Genomic DNA, 9835 nt, shown 5'->3' on the forward strand with positions numbered 1-9835 from the left:
GTGGTGGATGGGGGAGCCTTCTCTACTAACTTCTGAGAGAAGGTCGCATCACTCTCGATGCCGTGAACCTAATTAGGATCTTTTTCTTGTTTCTCTATTTCTGCCTCCCCAAAGTCCTTTTACTTTCCTTTTCTCACCCATAAAATTCTTCACTTATTACCCTTGTTAAGTGGTTCTTGTATAGAATATAGTCAATGTTTGTAAAGATTTTAGTCAAGCAGTATGTAAGAAATGTTTAGTCCTTTGTACTGGAAACTTGCATTCTCCCAGTAAGGTCATATATTGTACTACGTTGCAAGCCCCTGGAGCAATTTTTTGATTAGTGCTTTTGTGAACAAGAAACACTTAACAAGTGGCTCTATCCCATCTCCCCCCTTTCCCCTATCCCATCTCCCCCCTTTCCCTCGTCGCGATATAACCTTCGTGGTTGAAAACGACGTTAAACACCAAATAAAGAAAGATACTTGTGGTTCACATGAGTGCAGAAATCACCTGTTGAGATGAGGTGACCTATTTTTGTAAAGTATATCTCCATTGGCTGCTATCGACCAATGAGAGAGAAGATTGTTAACAGGAGGAAGCCATTTTGGATTGTGAAAGACAGAGCATTACAGACATTTGGGGAGAGCAGACGTGTTTCTGGGTGTCTCCACGTTTGGGTTGTAATGTTGGTCACCAAACATTGAGGTCGAATGCTGTACGACTCGTGTTGTGGAAGAATCATGTGTGATTCTATGCTGTGAATATACAGGTAATTATTGAATTGTATTTTGCTCAGTAATATTGACTTGTGAAATGACTGTGAGAGTCATGTTGTAAATTGGGTTGGAAAGCGTGAGCTGTTGTCAGCCATTGTTGAAAAGAGAATGTTTGTATGTTCTTTTGTAATGAAGTCATTTGTGAATGAGCTGTTGTACATACTGTAACAGCATAAGCTAGTTGACGGATAAATGAATAGTATTGAGAAAGAATGGCAGTATTATTTTGTGGAAAAGTTTATCTGAGAATTGAGACTTATGGTAGCATAAACTTTTTACGCAGCACCCCGGTCGGAGTGACGAATGCACCACTCGGCGGCGGGAGAGAAAGAAGAGACGGGCATTCCCTCCTTGGCGCCACGGATCCGTGGATTGTGGGCGCAAGGTTGTATCAGCGCAGGATTTCTGGAAACCGGTGGAACCCCACCCCATATTCACCACGAGCTGTATTTTGTCGTGGGTGATTTGGATCCAGAGTATGTACCCGCTGAATAGTGAGTAGTCATTGTATGTGTGAATTACCACTGAAGAAACATAATAGTCAGAAGGATTGTGTGAGACGAGGACGTCGTCAACTGAGAATTACGTGACATGTGAAATGTGCGTAAAGTGAAACTGTGTTAAACAGGAAACATAATCGTCAGAAGGATTGTGTGAGACGAGGACTTCGTCAATCGTGAGACAGTTAGTCTCCCACGCGTTTTCAAGCTATTCTTCTTATACATGAATGCAATTGATTTGTAGACTGCATGAGAGATAACATATTTGTATTTTTGTGTTGATGTTACAATATAGGTACGAGGGCAAAGGGCAATAATTGTGTTCAGTCTTTGTGCCTTGTTTGAGTGTTGTGTGTGTGTGAGACGGGAGTTTGTAAACAGAGTAGCACACGCATTTTTTTGATAGGAGCATAAATACACACAGACACTTACACGAAAAACCATCCGTAACAATATGCGAGTGGAATCGATTAAGGGTTCAGACAATGTTGGAGCGGATTTTCTCAGCCGAGTATGTGAGTAAAACTGTGTTCATTCTCCAACAGACTGATGTACATACCTGGATTTTAATCTTTTATGTATACATAATATGTGTACAGGTAGCGTTTCAATGATTGAAAGAAATTAGGTAAATTTCTTCTTGTGTTGGGGGTAATGTTAGAAAACGCTACCGTTGCTGAACTTTGGTTCAGTTTTGTGTGTTGCATGTAGTTGACTTATTTGTACTTTGTGGGAAAGTACCGATATTATATTTTGTAAGCACAATATTTATGTTTGAACGAGAATGCAGGTGAACTTTCTAGTCCTGTCAAAACAAGTTGTTTACCACGTTGTTTTGAGTCGTGGGTTCGTGGCGTTCGCTCGGATTAAGTGCGTCGGCGCTTTTGATGTACGTCACAGAGAACGTCACTGTTCTAGTCCATAGACGGCTCGTATAATGTAGTTGTATCATGTTCGGTCTGGAATATTCTCGAGATTGAGTATTTACTATATAGGCCAGCGCGATTTGTGTGTGAAAAAGCTTCTACTTTGAGTTCTGCTACGATGTGCAGTTGTATGTATGGAATGCTAAATAAATCCTCGAACTCAATTTGACGAGTTGTTTTCTGCTGCTGCGAAGACGGGCGACGTAGAATAAAAGAACACAACTATACGACATTTGAGAACTTGTGGCAATCTCAAGTGTCGTGTAACAGAAATACATTTTTTTTTAAACAAATCCCACTATTTAAAGGTGTATTGTTTTTGTAGGATTATTATATTGAAGATTGATTGCAAGGCGCTTAGAACTATTTTAGGATTTGGGCCATATAAATAACCTTAATATCATTATTACTATGCACAGAGAAGACTTATATAGGCTGCTAATTTGTGGTACATGTCCAAGTGGAGGTATCGCTTATCCCTTGTAGAAGCCTTGCAAGATCCGAAATAGTGAACCAAAGAGTTTTCACGGGAAGCTTTGCCTTTAAATCGCCATGGAAACGTGAGCTGACCGGGGAATGAAATGTTTTCAACGTGCCAATTTGCACTAAAAAGTGCAGTCGTGTGGTGATAAAAACAGCGTAAAATCTCCTCAAGTTGTTTTTAGAAGAGTTTCGCAATGAGAAAAGGAAACATTTTGCAATACTTAATCGCGTAATGCGTGCAATGATATTTTGTTGTTTGTTAAGGATTCAAACGTAAGTGTATTTACATAAAAATAATGTCCTTGAGACACATCCAAATAATCCAATCAAAAATGGAGAGTTGTATTTGTTCAACGAGAGAGAGAGAGAGAGAGAGAGAGAGAGAGAGAGAGAGAGAGAGAGATAGAAATAGAGAGAGAGAGAGAGAGAAAGAGAGAGAGAGAGAGAGAGAGAGATTGAGATTGAGAGACTTACTATCTAAGATTCCGAGCTAAAATGTAATTCCGTAGTCCAGACTAAGTAAAAGATTGCTTGATCTAAATTTAAATTAATTTGATCGAAAAATGAGGTGTTACAGTGCCGCCTCAACTTTTGCAAAATCCGGATATGACGTCATCAAAGACACTTTTCAACAAACAAAAAAACCCACTGGTCTGGGGATATCATCTCGAAAATGTGTATGTACCGATTCATGAAGATCTGTCCAGTAGTTTTCTCGCAATCGCTCTGCACACACGCACACACGCACGCACACACATTCACCACCGCCCTCTTCTCGATGCCCCTGCAGTCTGTCATAATTTGGGACTAACTGTAAAAAGGGAACCGCAACAGCCAGAAAGGGGGACCTAATTTACTCCTAACTCCATGCAAGGATTGCCTTTTTGGCAATATGCGCACAGACGACGATTTGAAGATGCCCATATTATCAGTTGAGAACTTAGAAGGCGAGTTTCAAGTGTTTTATTGTGCTGGCAAATCCTTTCATTCGGTTAAATAAACTCTGTTAGCCGCATCGTTCTAAGGACACGTCTCTGCAGCTTTTCTTCTTTTCTTTTTGTCTTTCTGCTGATCCCTTTCTTTGTTTCTTCCTATGTTTCTTTCTTGCCTGCCTTGATCTCTCTCTCTCTCTCTCTCTCTCTCTCTCTCTCTCTCTCTCTCTCTCTCTCTCTCTCTCTCTCTCTCTCTTTCTCTCTCTCTCTGTCCATCGCTCTCTCTCTCTCTCTATTTCTCTCTCTCTCTGTCCATCGCTCTCTCTTTCTCTCTCTCTCTCTCTCTCTCTCTCTCGATCTCTCTCTCGATATCTGTCCATCGCTATCTCTCTCTCTCTCTCTCTCTCTCTCTCTCTCTCTCTCTCTCTCTCTCTCTCTCTCTCTCCTTCGCTCTCTCTTTATTTCTCTCTGTCTCTCTCTCTCTCTCTCTCTCTCTCTCTCTCTCTCTGTCCATCGCTCTCTCTTTCTCTCTCTCTCTCTCTTCCGTACGCATTCCTAAACTATACCCACCCACCCACCCGCCCTCCTCTCTCTGTCTCTCTCTGGCTACCTCTCCCAATTTTTCTCTGTCTTTCTCTCTCTCTTTCTTTCTCTCTTTACATCTCGATCTGTCTCTCTCTGGCTAGGCTACCTCTCTCAATTTCTCTCTGTCTTTCTCTCTCTATTTCTCTCGATCTGTCTCTCTCTGTCTTTCTCTCTCTAATTCTCTCGCTCTGTCGCTCTCTGTCTTTCTCTCTCTATTTCTCTCGATCTGTCTTTCTCTGTCTTTCTCTCTCTATTTCTCTCGCTCTTTCTCCTCATCTCTTTCTCTCACTCTCTCTCTCTCTGTCTTTATTCTCTGTCTTTGTCTGTGTGTGTGTGTGTGTGTGTGTGTGTGTGTGCGTGTGTGTGTGTGTGTGTGTGTGTTTGTGTGTGTGTGTGTGTGTGTGTGTGTCTCTCTCTCTCTCTCTCTCTCTCTCTCTCTCTCACTCTCTCTCCTGTCCCCATCTCTCAGTTTTTTTTCTCTTCCCCTGCCTTTTTTTTTGTTCCCTTTATTTCCCTTCTTCACAAAATGTGTCAAATTTCTCAACACAGGCCTCCTGGCGCGTTATTTTAAACTATCCAGTTATACTGATGTTGTCGTCAAGCTATAGAAAACAAAAACCCAAAATAAAACCAGAAATGTCACGTCGTACAAGTAAAATAATCCATTCAATAACAAAAGCTCTTATCGTTATGCTTCCTCGCGGCAACACAAACACATTTCAATTCCAGGGTAAACAAATGAAATATTACCCTCAACGAGAGAAGGTCCCATTGCGGTCTGTGTAATAGTGCATTGACGCTAGCAGTGATAGCTTGGAAGGCAATTTCAGTAGTACTTAAGAGTTGTATATCACTACTAGCAACGGCTTCAACTCTGTGAATGCTCGCTTCATTTTGTGTATCAGCTTCTCTTCTGTTAATGCTCGCTTGGTAGGGCGAAATTAGCGTCACGTGACTGCTGTTTAATTATTAATCCGGATGTGTATTGTGGAGATGTTGATCATGCTGATTTTGGCCCCGAGCGCAGACAAATGTATCAGTAAGGCTAGCTTGAAGTTTCCTGTCGTTATAAATATGTGCAGAAATTCCTTTTACAGTTGCTTTCATACGAGTTGCGCGAACGCATTGCAGCAAGCTAGCTAGGCCTGAAGGAAAGAGAAGCAAGTGGTTGTGTTCCCAAAAAGATGTTCTTGAGCGACGGTAGAGTCAGCCAAGCGAAGCCAAAATAGCATGAACATTACGCGCGCGCACATGCACACGCGCGCACACGCGCGCGTACGTACACGCACGCACACACACACACACACACACACACACACACACACACACACACACACACACACACACACACACACACGCCCTTGTACATAATTGTGTATACCCTCTTTCTCTGTCTTTTTCTCTCGCTCTCCTGTGCTACTCACACACATTTAAACAGACAGACAGACAAACGCACGTATAAACGCACGCACGCGCACGTGCATGTAAACACGAAGACATCCCCCTCCCAGTCACACTTAAAACCCTCGCCGGACACTAGAACTCCCGTCAACGTGAATTGAAGTGACCGCAAAGACTTGACAAGGGAGCTTCTGGTGATGTTTATCTTACAGAGACAGAGTGAAAGAGAGAGAGAGAGAGAGAGAGAGAGAGAGAGACAGAGAGACAGAGAGACAGAGAGAGACAGAGAGAGTCAGAGACAGACACAGACAGACACAGACAGACACAGACAGAGAGACAGACAGACATTTAAACAGACAGACAAACAGACAGACAGATAGTGATGTAGAAACACAGGAATGAGGTTTCTTTTTTGATTGGCCGAGTTATGGCAATGATTAGACATGCTATTTTTACTTTTTGAGAAACATGAAAAAATCCCCTAGACAATTAATTTTCATAAAATTTCGTCTCGGTCTCAAAAGCTAATCCAATGAAACGGGAGACCAAAAAATCAATCTGCTTTTACTAGTGTTCTTTGGTGGAGGTTTTTTTTCTCAATAGAAGAATGCCAAGAATTTGATGAATGTGCCTTCCTTTCCTCTTTTCTTTTAAATCGGATTCTTCGTCCACTTTCTTTTCCAGAAATATCTCTATCTTTGCGTTCTCTTTTTTTTCCCCGAAAACAGTTAGGTCCGCGTAAATTTTGACCATATATTCCCACTTTCTCCTCCTTTTGCACTGATTTACAAAACAAATATAAAAATAAAAGTTCAGATTAATCGGTTGTGTTGTTCTGGTTCAAAAAAGGAAAGAATCAATTATGTCTGTTGTTTTTCTGAACATCTGTTTCTCTTTTCTTGTTTATGTGTGTCAAAATGTCTGTCTTTTCCTTCTTTGCTTGTTTTTCATTATCATGTTCATTTTTAACCATGCCATTTTGTTCGCTGTTAGTTATAATATTCACACTTTTGGCATCTGTCGCAACAAAAATGGTAGTTTTTCTTCCGAAATATCAGAGGGTGTAGCACATGTATACATGATACTTTTCACAGAGAGCGAGAGAGAGAGAGAGAGAGAGAGAGAGAGAGAGAGAGAGAGAGAGAGAGAGAGAGAGAGAAAGAGAGAGAGAAAGAGAGAGAGAGAGAGAGACAGAGACAGAGAGACAGTGACAAACAGAGAGAGAGAGAGAGAGAGAGAGAGAGAGAGAGAGAGAGAGAGAGAGAGAGAGAGAGAAAGAGAGAGAGAGAGAGAGAGAGAGAGAGAGAGGGACAGGGACAAAGAGAGAGACCAAACAAGAGGCAGAGACTTAAACACGCACAGCCACACACATATGATACACACATACACACAGACTCCTACATAAACACACACACACACACACACACACACACACACACACACACACACACACATACACATTATTCTTCTGTCTCTGTAATTCCTCCGGTATTACAAATACCACAGAACCTCGTTTAATTTTCTAAGAAAACAACTGCAGCATCTCTGATCGACCTCGATTTGAAGGAAAATGAAAGCGCAAGACCAGATTTTATCGAATTTCAAAGGAAAACACAAACTGACAATGGAATCCTCCGCATTTTGTTCTTTGAAATATTAACTCCCTGTTTTTGTTCGAAACGTTTTTGGGAAAAGATCTGTTATGCTATATCCACGAGTTAACTATTTGGTATTAGGCCAAAAAAAAAATTGTCTGTTTAGGGTAACCCGACCGACCCTATCGATTTGGCGCCGACCCAAAAACTTTTTTTTGATTTCAAAAAAAAGAAAGAAAAAAAAAGAGGTAAAAATGCTAAAAAGAGACATTTGGCGTTTCTTTCTCTCCCTTTCTCTCTGTTTTATTTATACGTTAGTTTTGAAACATGTATTCATCAAATATAAGAAGTGAATGTTCAGCCAACATAGCATTTACACCCAAAAAAAAAAAAAAAAAAAAAAAAAAAAAAAAAAAACCTACCTACCTACCGACCCTACATTTTTTGGTCATGTTACCCTAAACAGACAATTTTTTGTTGTTGGCCTTAGTGGTTTTGCAGGTAACTTTTTTATTTATCAAGAAATAGAAGAAAAACAAAACGCAAATACTAAGTTTGCTTTTCGATCTAACAAGGTCTTCCCGACGCGTTCTATTTGCATTCCTCATTTAAATACTTATTGATCCATGTTTTCATAGGTGCGACTGAATCACGTTTATGTATGCATGTAGGAACATTTTAATTATTGGTGTTGTATGACATTAGTGAAATATAAATGCAAGGCGAGCTTGGGATCGATACAATAAATGTTTTTTGTTTGGAGGTTAAAGGAGAAACAGAGAGAGAGAGGGGGGAGGGTGATACGATAAGATAAGATAAGATAATATAAGATCGATAATGTTTCAGTTATCTTATCTTAGCATATCTCATGCATCCGTGAAGTAAACATCGGAAGCAGACTACCTTGTTCATCCCTGCCATCAAAACGTCACCGCACACTTGGAACTGTACACGGTAAATCGGTTCTGGAGTTGGATGTCGTGTGCTTTTCTGCGATTTATTAGTCTGGGTAGGAGTGTAGACATATCGAGCGTATTGTCCCAACAGAATCGGACATCAGCAAACATATTGTTCCACTAACTTGAAGTTGACAGCGAGAAAAGAATGTCTACAGTCGTCTCGAGAGAAACCCGTGATAAAACGATGCCAGGATGTCTGTGAAATAATGCTAGGACGCCTGTGAAGAGAACGTGTGTATATTCCGTTTGAAGAGGGTCGGGTTTTTGTTCTAAAGGAATTTCCCCCTCTTTGTCGTCTATTCTGGGTGTTTCTTCTACACACACACACACGCACACGTGACACACATACACACAGACACACAGACACACACACACACAGACACACACACAAACACACACACACACACACACCCAATCCCTACCTCTGTATGTGCAGGAGTGTGTGTGTATGTATGTGTTCGCTTGCTTGCGTGCGTGCGTACGTGTGAGAATTTATGTTCCTCCCATGTATTTAAAGTGCACACACACTCGACGTTTCCTGGAAACGGATACCCACAAAAAAGATGACACAGGCTTATATTCAGATTTTTCCCAGCAGGGTTTAGGTCCATCAATGCTTCACAGTTAAACTCTTTAACTAGTCCTCGCTGTCAAAGTGTAAGATTAGGGGAAGATGGCAAAACTCCCTTGACTGACGTCTTCACTGTGGAAAGCCGTTTGGCTCATAACCAATACACGTGTAAGAAATAATTTATACACGTGTATTTATTTCTTACACGTGTATACATTATTTAATACACGTGTAAGAAATTCTTTTATTTTATGCACGTGTATTAATTATTTCTAACACGTGTATGAATTATTTATTACACGTGTATTAATCATTTCTTACACGTGTATAAATCATTTCTTACACGTGTATTAATCATTTCTTACACGTGTATTGGTTATGAGCCAAACGGCTTTCCATACTTCACTACTGGCACGTGACACGGGTATATCAAGATGTAAGAGGCACTGACACAAGAAAAACGAATACATTGAATATGAATCATAACAATTTAAGGCCAAACAGAAATATATGTTGGTTTAGGGTAACCCGACCGACCCATTGTTTTCCCGCCGACCCTTAAACTTTTTTTTCTTCATTTCTAAAAAAAACCTGAAAACTTTTGGCACATTTTGCGAACCAAAATCGACTAAATTTCAAATTTGAAGAAATGTGGGTTTTTTTTTTTTTTTAAAGCCGACCTTTCTTTTTTGGTCACGTTACCCTAAAACAACATATATTTTTGTTTGGCCTAAAGGACAGAGATCGCATGTCACAAAATGATACCCATCTTTGGAGTATGACCCATATATATATATGCATACCAACATATGCCCCATAATAGTGACGCAGCAGTCACATTACCCACGTGACGGTTAAGAAGGTAAATAATTATTTTCTACGCATTTCTCGTCAGGGCCGGTGTCACGAACTGAAAACTCTGCCTGAACAATCCTTCTCATTGCGGTCAATGCGCATGCGCCAACATGGGGAGATTAATCAGGTCGTGAACAACCTAACCCTAACCCTAACCCTAACCTTAAACCATGGTTCGTTCGGTCAAAAGGGTCGCATTTTTTAAGTCCAAGATTGGCGCATGCGCATTGACCGCAATGAGAAGGATTGTTCAGCAGAGGTTTCAGTTCG

General features: G+C 40.7%; 1 long non-coding RNA gene across 1 annotated transcript; it reads left to right on the forward strand.

The window, feature by feature from the left end:
• The first annotated feature begins 675 nt into the window (after positions 1–675).
• LOC138955917 (uncharacterized) lies at positions 676–1575 on the forward strand. The gene is made up of 2 exons (XR_011452423.1): positions 676–751; positions 1042–1575. It is a non-coding gene; the product is annotated as an uncharacterized lncRNA (long non-coding RNA).
• Positions 1576–9835: the final 8260 nt, after the last annotated feature.

This window comes from Littorina saxatilis, unplaced genomic scaffold (assembly GCF_037325665.1).
Source record: "Littorina saxatilis isolate snail1 unplaced genomic scaffold, US_GU_Lsax_2.0 scaffold_1177, whole genome shotgun sequence".
In the NCBI taxonomy this organism is placed as follows: domain Eukaryota; kingdom Metazoa; phylum Mollusca; class Gastropoda; order Littorinimorpha; family Littorinidae; genus Littorina; species Littorina saxatilis.